Source organism: Cyprinus carpio, chromosome A2 (genome assembly GCF_018340385.1).
Source record: "Cyprinus carpio isolate SPL01 chromosome A2, ASM1834038v1, whole genome shotgun sequence".
Lineage (NCBI taxonomy): Eukaryota > Metazoa > Chordata > Actinopteri > Cypriniformes > Cyprinidae > Cyprinus > Cyprinus carpio.
Window position 1 is genome coordinate 22126256 of NC_056573.1, and position 15890 is coordinate 22142145.

Here is a 15890-nt window from a genome sequence, read left to right on the forward strand (position 1 = left end):
AAGTGAATCAATCCAGAAAATCTCTTAGCATATGGCTTACAAGTCCATTTGAGCAGGGCTGTGAGAGTGTACCTGTTTGGAGACATGGCACATTAACCAGCCAGCACTCAGGGACTCTGGGTAAGACGAGGAACCAAAAATCTCCTCTTTCCAAACTGCACACCTGATGCAGAACATTTGCAAGTTTTCTGGATTGGACCTCCTCCCAGCTGTCATTCAACCACCACAGAGCTGGAAGAGACAACCTCTGTCCGTTCTGTAATATACAGCAACAATACATTGAAAAATTTCTGCTGCACTAGTGTCACCAAACAAAATGGCAAAATAACATATTAATTATTATTCCTGCTTAATACTGCCTTCGTTTAAAATTAAAATAAATAAAATAAAATAAAGGTTTGGAGCAACATAAGGTTTCGTAAATAAAGACAGAATTTATTTATTTTTGAGAGAACTAATAAAAGCCAGTTCCTTATTGGCATTATGCTCCAAGAAGTGAAAAAGAAAGGCACCTAATAATTATTGGTAATGGACCTGTATCGGCTGATCTGCTCAGTATTTTACAATGTTTGTTTAGGAATTATTACATAGTATTATCCAGTCAAAGTATTAACCCTTTTTTTGGGATGTTTTTTCAGTGTTAATGTACGATGTGTATTATCCAGTTTAACGTAAAATGGAATGGAAACAAACCAGAACATTTCTTAAATGACCTTTTCTTTTGTTTCCCACTGCTCGTGCATGTCTTTGGCGAAATGAAAGCGCTGAGGAACTCGTATGTTGTAAGCTTGTCTCATGCTCTCATAATCACAGTTTTTTGGTGCAGATGTTTTAAATCTGCACATTTGCAGCCACCGACCTCGCTCATGCAGTTCATTCTTCTTGGAGATTTTCACAGTGGTTAAAAAGGCTCTTGAGAAGCACATAAATTCATAGCAAGTTTTTAACTGTGGCCTCGACATTGTAAAACTAAAGCAACTGAGGTCGTTTCTCTTACCCTACATTAGTCAGTGACACAACTGAAACTTTCACACGGATCAGTATCTCATTTTCGGAGTCAGGCCTTTTAACCGTCATTTTTTTCCAAACTTCTAAGAAAGAAACAGCATTCTATACAAGAAAACGCAAGCACTGCAGAATCTACAGATGCAATAAAAGCTGCCCAAACACAGTTCAGCTCCATGAAAACAGACAACAAATCTTTTCAGCTTAGCAGGAATGACTGCCTACACAACTAAAGTCCCATATCGAAACACTTTAAACACCTTCAGTTAAAACAGATTAACCAGATGTAAACGTGACATTCCTCCAATTTCCACACTACATGGTTATTCATAAATTCTACTCAAGTTGAAAAGCATGTAAATCATCTTAAAACCCAACGTGTGAAAACTGCCATTTTAAATGCAGTTCATCAAAAACTGAAATGACAAAAACATTTATATGAACGAACATAAAAAAAAATAATTCAGAGCCATTGTGGTTCAAAAACGTTTAATTAAAAAAACAGATATACCATATTGATGGCAACTAAAACATTAAACAATTAAAAATGACAGTCACAGACCTCATCTGTCTAAAACCAAATTACATGATAGAGGTATTTACAAAAAGCTGGATATTCTGAAAAAGAGTGCTCAGTGTCTGAGACGAGTGCGTCGCGTGCGAGTGATGGGTGTTGTCACTTTGGGCATCTCACTCTCAGCCATGACAGCATCTGAAAAAGAATAGAAATGAAGCATAAGGCTTTACTGCACATTTAACTTGGAATAAATATCTAAATGATAATCATGTTAAAGTGACTGACCCTCTTCTTCATCACTGGTGAAGGTGATTGCAGGTTTGGGACGAGAGCAAGATTTCCTTGGGGTTACGAGGTCGCTGTCATCTAACTTCGGTTTTCCACTTCCTGAAGGATATAGAGATGAATGCATTATGAATTGTGTGAATACACATTGAGATGAATTTATAAAATCAATTTCTTTTGCGAGATCAGATTTGCTCGATCTCTTCACCTCGTGTGGTTTTGCGCACGCTCTTGTGTGGCTGTTGCGTTTGTAGGTTTTGACTTTGTGTGTCTCCGATCTGGTGTCCGCTCTCCTCACTCTCCACATTCTCCAGCCCTTTAGTGTGAACGGCTGTCAAACGCTTCTCATAGTCTTCAACCTGTGCCTAAACAAACACCACTACTTTCAACAGTCACCAAGTAATGATCAATGCTCTGTGTGTACACTTGTGTAAAGTACACCGTTTAGCTGCCACATTTTCGCAAATGTAGTACCTTGAACTGTGATTTGGCTCTTCGACAAAAATTTTCTCCAAAATACACAAGAGGCTCATATACACCACACTCACAGAGATTATCAATCAAACAAACACACCAATCACTCATCCATCTTAATCAATCCTCGCTCGCACACAGACAACAGGGACAGAGACACGGCCAGATCTGCCCATTGACGCTCAGTCCTGCAAACAGGAGACAGAACAAGATCACATAAGAGAGGAAGACATGGTCCTTCATACTGATCATCTGCCATAAAGGAGCCCATTCTGACAAATGTTGTTCTAGCTATGTTTTCCGGTGCACCATGAAACTGCTCTCATTGACTATTTTTAAATTTGATTTTGGGTAACTACATTAGCCTAAGTTATCTTTGGACATGTTTGAAGTAGGCAAAATAATGGAAAAATCTTCTAAAACCAGGTTAAACTTTTCTGATTTGGTGATGAACGGGAAAGGTGTTTTTATAGAACTGTTTCCATTGGGAGACTGTGGGTCAAAATAAAGCAAATAGCATATTGTGTGTGTGTCTGATACCCACTTTGCGGTTCTGAATCGTTGGCAGAGCTTCTCCACTAAACTCTCTGTCTGTCTCTCTTTAGTGATGTAGGAGAAGAGTTGTCTGAAAGAGAAAGTTAAATAGAAGTGATTTATGGTTTGTCATGCAGAATAAGTTAAAGTGCAATAGCAGCATAAATCATATCTCACTTCATAATGGTGTTGAAGTCCTCCTCCTTCATTCCACGTTCAGGATCAGATAATCGGCTGATGATGTCTGGCAGCAGATTGTAAATTGCATTGTCCTGAGAGAGAAAAAAAAGTCAGAGTTATAATTAGGGCATCTCATCTTGGGAGGCATGAGGGGATGAGAGAAAAAGAGACAGCAGAGCTGCAGTGGAACAGCTACCTTTGCAGAGAGCTCGTTGAAGAAGTTGAGAGCGAGGCTGGCGATGTGTGGCTCAGGGTCCAGCAGCAGCACTGCAACCTCACTGACCTGACCTTTGACCTTCATCACATCCTTCAGCACCAGCTGGGTCAAAACCATGATGGCAGTCAGCCGCACAGATGCATTCTCATCACATACAGTACCCCATTTAGGTTAAATTAGTGGAGTGCCCCAAAATGAAATGACTGCAATGTAATAGATTAAGCAGGAACTAAAATAAACTAGAATAACTGATTATGCAAAACATCCCTAGACCAGTGGTTGTTTGATCTTTTGGTGCAATTTACCTGGCATAAAGTTTGGGCGTCCAGGGTTCCAGGATGTTGGGAAAACGGACTGTTAGGTCACCAAGAGCAACAATTGTGTTGGCCTTGACAACAGAAAGTGGGGATTTTTCCAGTACGGTGAACTGCAGCCGGATGTTGTCTTTGCAAACAGAAAGACTAGAGAAATAGACAAAGGATGTTAATATTGTATGGTTAAAGAAACAAGTACAATAATACAACAAATAAACTTCCATTCAAAAGTTCAAGAGGAATAGTAACATCAGAAAGATTTCTAAAGCATCATGTGACACTGAAGACTGGAGTAATGGCTGCTAAAAATTCAGCTTTGCATCTCAGGAACAAATTCCATTTTATAATATATTAATACAAAACAGTTATTTTCACTATCAAATTACAGCCTGGGCCAGCATAACAGGCTTCTTTCAAAAACAGTTATAAAACAAACAACCTTTGAACAGTAATGTTAGTGTAATATAAAACAATAGCAGAAATACCTGATCATCATGTACTGAGACAGAGCCAGGCAGGCAGCAGTGGTGAGCTGAGGGTGGGAATATTTCCCTGGAGAGCTGCAAACTTTCACCAGCAAAGGCAAAAATGCACTCAACATGTTCCCTTCTGCAAAGAGAGACCACAGTTAAACAAGTATCAGTGCTTTAGTGCTTTGTGAATCAGGTAAGAACATAAAATTATGATGCACCTAGTTCTCTTTATTCCAAGCTAAAACGTGTCAAAATAGTGAAGCAAACAGTTTCTCTAGATGGGCTCACCAGCTAATAACTCAGTCTCACAGATCTTGCGGATAAACTCCACCTCAGTGTCCTCAGCTGAGGCGCCCACTAGCCCGAGCTCCTCTTCCACACAACTGTCATTAGCCTCCTAGCAAATGACACTTACATCAGTCTGCAGCAGTAAGCTTTGGGCAACACTTAAATGTGATTGTAAAGAAAACAGGTAACAACCGATCAGTGGACTGTCATCATTAACCTTTTTGTTGGCAGGTGCCTTCTCTTTCTCCTCCTTCTCTTCCTTTTCTCCCCTCCTCCTCCGTAGCTCAGAGCTTACACTTCTCTCAAGGTGAGACACCTGCCAGAAGGCCACAGCTCCACACAGTGACAGCACCTGAGCCAAGCTCACGCAATTCACTAGAAAAAAAGAACAGGAATGTTACCTTTGCAATCATAAACAAATGTACACAAAAGATCAGGGTCTCTTATGCTCACCAAGGCTGCACTGATTTGATTAAAAGCAGTTAAGATATATAGTGAAACATTACAATTTAAATGTTTTCTATATGAACATTTTAGCGTAATTACCTCTTGTAAATTTTTCAACAGTAGTGCTGACATTACCTTGCTCCTCAGAGCCCTGAGACCCGACTTCTTGCAGTTGTGATTGGTTGGGCTCTCCGCCCTCTGTGATTTGTTCCAATAGGAGATGAGAAGACCGTTGGAGAAGGCGGGAACACATCTGGTCAGGGGACTCTGCCAGAAAGTAGATAAGACGGACAGCCTGCTCCATGAAGGTTTGCCAATGGGGGTCGGACTGGACTACTCCTGATCAAATGAAGGTACAGTTGTTACCAAACAGCAGAAACGTATGAAAGAAACCAGATTTAAAAAAAAAAAAAATAAAGTGGTGAATAAGAGAAAGACCACATGAGGGATTTTATATAAAAAAAATTCATCCAGCGGATGGATTTTATTCAATCATTGTAAGGTGGTTATGTCCACACACTGTTACGACACATTTATATGTAAACACCATGTAAAAGTGAATTTTGCATCTGATGTCCCCTTTATGGGACACATGTGGGCACTTTGCAATTTGCAGTATAAAAGCTAACATTTCCAAAACAATGAAGGACCATGTACTCACATGGAGGAAAAACAAAACAAAAAAGGATGTGTTGGGGGAAGTTTTTGGTACAGCATTTTATTAGAAACCAACCAAAACTTGTGATCAGATTACCCAAGACAAAAGCTAGTAAGAGATGTGTAAACAATGGCAAAAAGAGCTAAAAGAACATACCATCAGCGATGGCTTGGGACAGACAGCTAAAGAGATGGTGGTCCACAGGAAGCCTAAAGGGAACACCCTTGGATTGCTGAGACACACAAGAGCATACAATTCAGCCTATTAGAATCATTTCTGAAGGATCATGTGACACTGGAGTAATGGCTGCTGAAAATTCACTTTGCATCAAAGGAATACATTTTTTAAATATATTAAAAAAAAAAAAAAAACAATTTTAAATTATAATAGTAATTGACAATATTACTGTATTACAAACAAACGTAGACTTAGTGAACAGAGACAAAAAAAAAAAAAAAACTTGTATTAGTATATACATAAAGTGTAAATACATACCCTCACATGGTCTGTTATGTTAGCGATGGTGATGAGCGTGTCCCGAGCCAGCAAATAATCTTCTGCAACCTTCTCACCCAGAGCGACAGAGCAGAGTGTGTCCAAATTACTGAGAACCACCTCCCTCTCAGCACTAAACACACACACAAACTGAAATTACAGATTGAAATAATGCACACCATGCCTTAACATGATAAAGACAAGAATGCCCTCAGATTACAAAAGAACTAGCTCATAGCTCATTGGACATTACAGAGAACTGAGTTTCGACCTGTGTCCACACACACACACACTATGATCATTCTTCCCAAATCTCTCCTGCATTTCTCTGTGGAAGAGCTTGATAGGAAGAACACGCTTTATTGTAGGCGGGCCCTTACAGCAAAGCAGCAAATCTCCCCTGCCCAGCCAAGATTACCAGCCAATAGGAGCACAGAAGAGCTCAGACTCTTACCCAACGAGCTCGCATTCGCCTTGGTCTCATCATTGGGCAACATTTTCACTATGCTGCGACATTAAATCAGCTCAACAGAATCATTCTAAGGCCCTGTCCCAAATGGAACACTTCATGGTGCACTTGCAGACTTACAATGGCTGCCGCGAGCATGTCATTTAAAAACCACAAGACCGTAGGGTGTCCCATTCGTCATTTTAGCGTTCAAAAGGGTGCTCACACAGCAGACTTCTACCTGACAGTCAATGTGGCATTACGTCACGAAAGTGCAGACTCAGAGGAAGACCCTCTGATGAATCAGCCGTTTGAACTAAACACTCTAAGACATCTGGGAAGCATTAAGAGTTGAGTGTCTCACCGTGCTGCCATGCCCAGCAATAGTACTGCACCTCTCCTGTGAAGTGCTTTAGTCTCTCGTTTACCAGAGAACCTCTCCCAAAGAACCTGCACCACTGTGAAGTCTGCAGGGCACTCTCACTGCTGAAAAACTCCTGGACCTGCACCAAGAGAGAGAAAAAAAAAAAAAAAAAAAATAAATAAATAAATACATTCTTCTTTGTCAAAAGAAGAATAAATTGTGGCAATGCTCACATGCAGGGCAAAAAACGGTCACAATCTCCTCCAGACACTGGACGGTCCCCAATGAAGCATCGATCATCAGATCTGACAGATTATCCACTAGAGTCTGAGCCTTTGCCCTGATGGATGGACACAAAAGGCCAGTTGAGCTACAGTATAATCAAACTGTGTTCCTTTATCCTTATGAAATGATTTTAAATGTTTGCAGACCTGGTGTTGTCACCGGGGGGTTGAGGTACAGGCGTCTGTGAGCCTGGATGACAGCGTCTTTGATTGTGACATCAGTGGACCAGACAAGAGGCAACATCTTTCTGACTCCACACACGGAGTCGGCCACACCAAACTCAAATGCTGTGACACAGAACTGCATGGCCTCCTGCACAACTGAGAGAGAGAGAGAGAGAGAGAGAGAGAGAGAGAGAGAGAGAGAGAGAGAGAGGAAACTACACATTGTCAACCTGTTAACTGGTTGGAGGCAGAGCAGTCAATTGTAAGAAACGGGACTAGATGATTGGGGAGGTTTGGCATGTCACGAAAGATAAGTCTTGTTTCACCAGAAGATCGAGTTACATCATTTTGACTAAAAGGTAAATGGATGAAAATTAATGCATTTAGAAAATAGAGTGAATTTTCATTTCGTACCGATTTAATATAAACCAGTAGGGTTGGGAACCGAGAAAAGAACTGGAACCGTGAGCAATTTCTAAGTTTCGGTTCCGAAAACGGTTCTGGTGCGACATGTGACCAAGCGCTGTGAGCAGCCTTGTGCCGGTGTTCTGACGATTCTGCGTTTCCCGTAAAGGATGTTACAAACCAAACAGAAACGCCACCCTGCCTCTTTAATTATGGAGCACATTGTTTCCAATGATGGGCACTCCACAGACTCTCCAAGCCGCATCGTGTCTTTAACTGCCGAACACGTTTCCCACGACTGTACGTGCACTCACGCCTTTGATAACTGTACGTTGTTTTGTCTGACTGTACATGTACCGCCAGTGCGCAGCACCTGCCGCCACTGAATTACATTATATTTGTCCCATATTGTCATTAATATACATATTGACTTCAGCTTGGACCACTAAATAAATAGACTGCTAATGTTATGCAAGTATGAGAGCTAGATTATTTAGTGTACAGGTAATTTCAAGAGTGATAAAGTGATAGAAAATATTTATTTTCATGCATTTTAAATGTTTAAAAATGTGGAAACAACTCATTGCATCACACCATCTCCTGACTGCATTATTATTTGTAAAATAGGGGCTTTATGGAGTGTGTGTATACATGGTTATAAGTATAACAGTTTATTATTTTATTAATTTAGGGAAATGAACAAGTGTTTTAGCCCTCAAGGGACTATTTGGCCAAACAGCAAAATGTGATTGATAGTGTAAAAAACATCAACTTTAAAGCACGTGCTGATTGATGGACTAGCAATAATCAATACTCACTGAGTAGTTGAGTATTGTGCATTTTTCTTTACCACTATTTTTTTAATAGTCGTTTAATGATTTTAATGGAACCGGAATCGGAATCAGAACCGTTAGGCGGAACCGGAATTGAAAAATTTCTAACGATTCCCAACCCTATAACCAGACAGTCATTTAACTCATAGTAATCACCTGTAGTGGTTTTCCAGTACAGCATGTTGTTAATGACAGCGATGGCTCTTTCCACTTGTAGAGCGAAGCTTTCTGTGTCTTTCAAGTACTGAACCAACATCTCCTGCTTCTTTAGTTCACTCTCTCCACCCTCTTTCTGAGGGGTGGGTGGAGCATCGCTCGACATGGCTTCAGGTGTCTCCTGCTCTGGACCTGAGCAAAATCATCTAATCTAATGTGGAAGTTTAGAAGACTATTTGAAGTAACACATACCCTTGAAAAGTGTTGCAAGTGTGTTGATGAGAGTTTCTGCATTCAAGTCGGCCAGATCTGAGAAGAACGATGACTCTGGGAACAGGGAGTGAGCCCGCATGCACAGACCAACAGCTTTCCTACACACAATTAAACAACACATTGCATGTCTGTGTGCAGAAGTAATGTATGAGAATATTTGCGTTTTAATTTACAAAAACCTGTATTTGCCTTCCCGGAGAAGCTGTGCGATTTGTAAAGCAGTGTCTCTTTCGCTTCTCTCCTCCTTTCCCTCTGTCTGCTCATCTTTATCCTCCTCTTCCTCACTGCCAGGCTCCAGTTGTGCTTTCATGGTCATCTCCACCTCAGGCTTCATTGCATCCCAAAGATCAGTGATGACTGCAACTACAAACACAGAGCTAAAATCTTAAAGCTGGAAAAAATTTCTGCAGTGCCACTGATAGTGACTCCAGGCAGACTAGAGCAAAAGACTGAAAGGAGCAATGCAGTTAGAAAAGATACATACCGGGCACTTGCTCTTTCTGGGTGTCTCTCATCTCTTTTAATTTGGCCATCTCTTTTTCCAGGGGCTTTTTCAGATCCACACTGCTCAACTTGACATGGAGAAAACAAAAGCAGATACATTTGATCACAGTAAATAGTTAGGTACCCTAGTGTTTAAAAGTTTAGGGTCAGTAAGATTAATTTTTAAAGAAGCTGCTTAATATTTTTGTGAATATATTATATATATATATATATATATATATATATATATATATATATATATATATATATATATATATATATATATATATATATATATATATATATATATATATTAGGGGTCGACCGATTATCGGCGTGGCCGATTATCGGCACCTTATTAGGGGTCGACCGATTATCGGCGTGGCCGATTATCGGCGCCGATATCAAGCATTTTTATTGTTATCGGCATCGGCCATTTTCAAAACCGATTTGCCGATAAAACCATTTTATTTTGAAATGCGTGATCTGGCACTGATCCAGCCACCTCAGTCAGAGCGCACAGCTCTGTGGCCTAGACTAAGCCCCGCCCATCGTCCGTCTGATTTGTTGGGAGTCACGAGCCTGGCCAATCAATACGGCTGGCGCGGCTTGAAAATGTTCCGCTCTCACACCGAAAGCACAGGAGCTGCTTCAGTGCTCATCATCACACATCAATAAGTTATCTCTCGAAGGTAAGAATGCAGTAAACGTTCCCGAAGTTGCAATAAATCACTACACTGAAGTTGCAAAACACCTAAATATAATCGATTTATGATGACAAGCCCCGTTCAGTTATTATACTGTGAATTCCCGGTCAATGTCCGTCATTGCAGTGATATGCTTTAACGGATCATCACATCAGTGCTGAGATAGTGAAACTAAAACCTACTTCTCTCACCATTCGGCCAACTTAACGTTATATTGTGAATAGATTATCAACACGAATGAATTCACTCACGTCTGCTTCGGTTTTTTTTTTTTGTGTTGTTCACATAGCTTCACTGAACAGCGTCCGTTCCGTTAGGGCTCTTAGTCAAAAAAAATTGCGCATATTTGGAGAAATATTGCTTTATTCTAACATGATTGCAAAATAATTTATCATACAGATTCAGAATTACCATTATGCAATTTTGAAGAGCTGAAAGGGCATCAAGCGCGAGCTCTGACGCCCTGACGCGACGCGAGCTCCCTATTCCTGATTTAGTTATCTCCGCGGCCGCGCTCTCTCATTTGAACCTATGCTAATAACGTAAATTGTCAATAATCTCACATTGCACGTTTCTGGATGACGCTGTCCTGTATACTTCCTAGTTTGTATCGCCGTAATAAACAGTCAAACAAACATTTTACACATCAAAAAAAAAAAAACGCAAACACAGCAAAAACACCATTACAATATGGGTTGTGTGTGATTTTAATGCAATTCTGGGTTGCAAATAAAATGCTAAATATAACACACACACACACACACACACACATACATATATATATATATATAGAGAGAGAGAGAGAGAGAGATTACATTTATTTTCCATTATTTGTTCATTTGTTGCTGTTTAAATTTGCTTTAAGTTTTACTTTGTTTATAGGATGCTGCTGATGGATGCAAGTTTTACTTAGTTTACAGAATGCTGCTGATGCACTTTTTATGTTTGTTGTTATTATTAATATTAATGTTGTTATTATGAACAGTTCTCAGAATTAAAGATGTGTTAAAATAATTTAAAGAGAGTCTTTGTCAGAGGCCTTTTTATTCTTAATTTTGACATTAATTTTCATTTTTACACTAGACACATATCGGTTCAAAATATCGGTTATCGGTCTCCTTGATCTGTAATAATCGGTATCGGCATCGGCCCTGAAAAATGCATATCGGTCGATCCCTAATATATATATATATATATATATTTTTTTTTTAATTGAATGAATTCTCACTGAATAAAAGTACTTAACATCTTTTGAATGGTAGGTGCATCTACCAGATGTTTTAATTGAGCATGTTTGTACCTTGCAGCTGTAAGGGTTATGAGCAATGAAGGCAGCCAGCAGCTGGATAGCACTCTTACACACATGGACAGACTTATCACCCAGACACCCAACAGTCAGCTCCATAACTTCAGTGTACCTGCATAACGGCAAGGCCTGGAAAGGGGGGAGGATTATATCTTAGAGCATCCAAGAATAAAACCCTTCAATTTCTGCTTAAGATAAAAGGGAAAACAACCCACAAACCTTGCTGTTGACAATGCGTGCATAGACCTGTAGCACACATGCTCGGACATGTGAGTGGGCATCATGGATGTGCTCCTGCAGCGTGTCCAGGAAACGATCTCGGCTTGCACGAGCAGAATCATCCATCTTATCACCAGACAAAAACTCGGACAAGAACCTCACCAAGAACCTCACACACAGCCACCCGTAGACTCGGACTCTGTCCAAACACAAACAGCATGTTAACAGAACACACACACACACATACAAAGAAGAGTAAAGCTCTGAAACTCTTTGCTTTTGAAAAAAGCTTTGTTTTAAATGATTGCCCTCAGATTACCAAAGAGAGAGCTCAATGCCCAAAGAATTACTGCAGAGAACTAAGATTCAACCTGTGACCGTACACACACACACACACACACACACACACACACTGTAAGCCCCACCCTTTTTCTTCCCCATTTCTTCAAAGGATAGAAAACTCAGAGGAAGGGGCTTATTGAATGTAGGCAGGCCCTTACAGCAAGACAGCAAATCTTCACTGCCCAGCCAAGATTACCAGCCATTAGGAAAACAGGAGAGCTCAGACTCTAATTCAATGGGCTCATATTCGCCTTGGTCTCATCACCGGGCAAGAATCCAATGAAAGAAGTGATGAAAGAGAACATGTGACTGTACCTCTCCCTCCAGGTGTGTAAGGAGAACACTGATGTTGGGGATTATGCTTTCGGGGTACAAGAGTACTGAGTTCAGACAAAAAGCTGGAAAAAGCCTTCACACCTGAACCTTCTCTGGCTAGTTCCTCACTTGACTTCTGACCAATCTCTCTGAAACACACACATGGAGATTTGATTTAGATGAAAATCGTCATGGGTGAGCAGTATAATAAATATAATTGTAATAAGATGTTACATTAAAATCAAAATAGTTACTTTGCTGGAAACACAACCCTAAAATGTTAAGTAAATATATAGTGGTAAATACATGGAAAAATCTATTTCTTTGGATTTTGATAGATACAAGCCAAAAGATATAATAATTAATAACAACCTTAATTAAACTTTAAATTATACACCTAAAGTAAAATAATATCATTTGATGAGTGCTGCTACACTGGAAATGCCCATTCGTTAACATAGACTATAAGTATTTACTACCACAGATATAACATGATACAGTGAGTATAATAAAGAATTTAATCACATTCTGTTGCTTTGCAGCCTGAAATGAAGACTGTATATGCCCACTGTATAAGCAGTCATACCAAAGTATCACAAATACAAGAAGGACTAAGGTTATTAAGTATCACCTCATGATCTCTCCGACAATGGCCTTGACCCCGTACTCTAAGCTCCAGGCAGCAACAGCTTGAGCACATACTGACGCCAGCTGCTCAAAGTGCTGCAAGAGCTGAATCACCTTCACACATGCTCCTGTACAGGAAAGAGAAGATATCCAGGACAACTCAGCTCAACATCTACACCATTGCAAACCCATTCATGGGTTTGTGGTGATGTGTACATATAAACCTACCCAACATGTGATTGTATTTCTTCACCATGATTCCCAGCACATGAATGATGGCATCTCTGGTGGACTTGCTCTTCATGTGGCTTATGGTGGGGTTTTCCAGGAGTTTATAGCAACAGCATGTCACACAGCTACATAGAAATTGACAAACAATAGAGAAGTAGAAATTGACACGTGATCATAATGATATATTAAGACATACAGAGCTAAAAAGATTAAACCGAGAAAGGATGACATTTTAAGAGGAAATACTGAGTGTTTTACCTGACAAACTCCTCTTCCACTAGAGACAGACTCCACAGTGTGCGAATGTCCAGCTGCAGCAGTTGAGTCAAACACTGAAGAACTTTCTCCCTCTCACTGTCCCACTGCAGGATACCTTTTCCGGCAACTTTATCCTTCTTGCGACCCTGAGACAAACACAAAGATGTTTATTATGGTGCATACACTAAAATCAACAAGCTTAGAAACAATAGTTGTTGCCCTCAGATTACCAAAGAAAGCATTCACAGCTGGAAGGCCCATTAGGAGATGTGACTCTTTGCTGACTGACACATTTACACACACACACGGGACATACTCAAACACACACACTGTAAGCTGCCAAATCATCCACAAATGTCCATTTCTGAAGGAGACTTGTATTATGCTTGACAGCCAGCATCAATATGGGTGGGCCCTTACAGCAGCGCAGCCAATCTCCACTACTCTGCCAAGATTACCCACCAGTCAGAGAGCAAAAGAACACAAGATCCCAGCCAATCAGCTCGTATTTGCCTTGTTCTCATCATGGGGCAAAGTATAAACCAGTGGTTCTCATTTCCAGTCCTGGCGATCTGAATAGAAACTATATGCTCCCTTCAAACTGGAATCAGGGCCGATTATCCTGTGAAGTCCACTTTGCAGGGCACTTACAGTCAAACAGAACAAATGTCTGAAGTGATAAGAGATACATACAAAATGTGCAGAGCGGGGGGTTGTGAGGACTGGAATTGAGAACCACTGGTATAAACAACTTAAGATGTGACTCTTAAGATGTGACAGTACCTTGCTGGGTGCCGTGACGATAGTCTCCCTGTATGAGTCACTCTCAACTGTTTCTGTGAGTTTGCAAAGAAGAAAAACACTCATCTTCACGGCATTGAGCTGCTGTTTGCGGTCCACGGTTGATAAAGAGCCTGACATGAGAAGGGTCGGCAGGGAAACCGACAGCCCTCTGACCACTGAAAATAGAGAGCATTATGATACATTGTGGAAAATATAGTTTTGATTAATTGCAAATAACTAGAAGTAATATGACTTGGTGAAAAGGAAGTTTGACTATGAAATTCCAACCTTGTATCAGCAACTCCAGCATGTCTTCTTTCACTGCCACATCCACTGTGCGACAATTTTCTGCATACAGAAAATTATGCTTAGACAAAATCACCGTAACACATGGGGTTAATGTTTAATACAGATAAAAATATATTTATAACATTGCTATTTCCTGTTGTTTTCCTCCATCAGTTGGACATTTAGCAGGACTGTTATTCCCATATTGGTTTCTTGTAAGGAATTGTATGGTATTTTTGGGTTTTGTAACACTCTTGATAAATAAAACATTATCACAAACTGTAATAACGGTTATTATGGACAACTTGTTTGCATTTGATGATTAATTTTCTGCTTAGTTTATTCTAAGGCTTAGAAAATTGTATACGGTTCAGTTTATATATATATATATATATATATATATATATATATATATATATATATATATATATATATATATATATATATATATACTGTTGTGTCTACACTTGCTGTGTCAAAATGTTCCAGGATGCACAGGGGCCCTTGACTTCTCAGTGCTACTTTAAAACCTTCATAGCAGACAAAAAGGGTGCTCAGCACTTACTGTTGATGTGAGAGGGAAGCTGTTTAGCAGACAACACATCCTGAACCACATACTGGTTAACAGCACCAGACTCCACGAGATCGTCCAAACAAACCGGTACAATAAAATCCCACGACATCTCTGCACGCCTAAACAACAACCAGTGAATATAAACATGCTGGTCTGTAAGAACAACCGCTGCAGAGCAGCAACAGAAAAACACACACGGCTAAGTTACATCAAGCCTAAAATGTCTGCCCTATAAATGTACGGTCTAACACTTTAATGCATCATCTTGGCTAACATAAACACAAAATATAGGAAAATGTTTGTTTCCGTTAACATTATACTTAAGCAAAACACGTTTGTTTTGTTTGACAAGGCAAGCTAGCATGCTACGCTAGCCACAGAATAAACAGGCAAATAAAAATGTATTCTAGGCTACACACTTCCTAAGGTTGAAATAAATAATACAACACACCCAAACACTCACCGTACAAAAAGACGATTTTATTCCCAACAAATCGCAACCAGAAGAACTTATCCGTATGAAGCAGACTGGACTGACTGAACATTTTGAGTCGCAGCTTTGAATTTAACACAGCGCGCGTCAAAGGAAGTACGTCATCACTCCAAGTACTCCGCCCACTCACAAACGCCACACCCAACTGATCAGTAGAGGGCGCTAGGGGGTGGATTTATAAATATTTAAAAGCAAAAAGTATTAATTACAATAGAATTTACTGACACTTTAAAGGCGACTAAACATATACTTTTATGGCAAAATGATTTTTTTTAAATTAAAAAGTACTGAAATTCTCTTTCCCCGCCCTCCTTTCTCTCATATTTAATCTGTATGGAGGGGTGTTGTGCTGAGTGCTGTTTAGTCCATAAAATAGCTTTATTTAATGTAAAATTTAAATGTCATGTTTGTTGCTTTGATTGTTTTACTAATTGTTTACTATTTTGCTC

General features: G+C 39.9%; 3 non-coding genes and 1 pseudogene across 3 annotated transcripts; all 4 read right to left on the reverse strand.

The window, feature by feature from the left end:
- Nucleotides 1-1505: 1505 nt before the first annotated feature.
- Nucleotides 1506-15136, reverse strand: LOC109058200 (annotated as a pseudogene).
- Nucleotides 6094-6379, reverse strand: LOC122135377. Its single transcript, XR_006153482.1, has one exon. It is a non-coding gene; the product is annotated as a small nucleolar RNA U85 (small nucleolar RNA).
- LOC122135378 lies at nt 11836-12142 on the reverse strand. The gene has a single exon (XR_006153483.1). It is a non-coding gene; the product is annotated as a small nucleolar RNA U85 (small nucleolar RNA).
- On the reverse strand, nt 13520-13835 carry LOC122135381. Its single transcript, XR_006153484.1, has one exon. It is a non-coding gene; the product is annotated as a small nucleolar RNA U85 (small nucleolar RNA).
- Nucleotides 15137-15890: the final 754 nt, after the last annotated feature.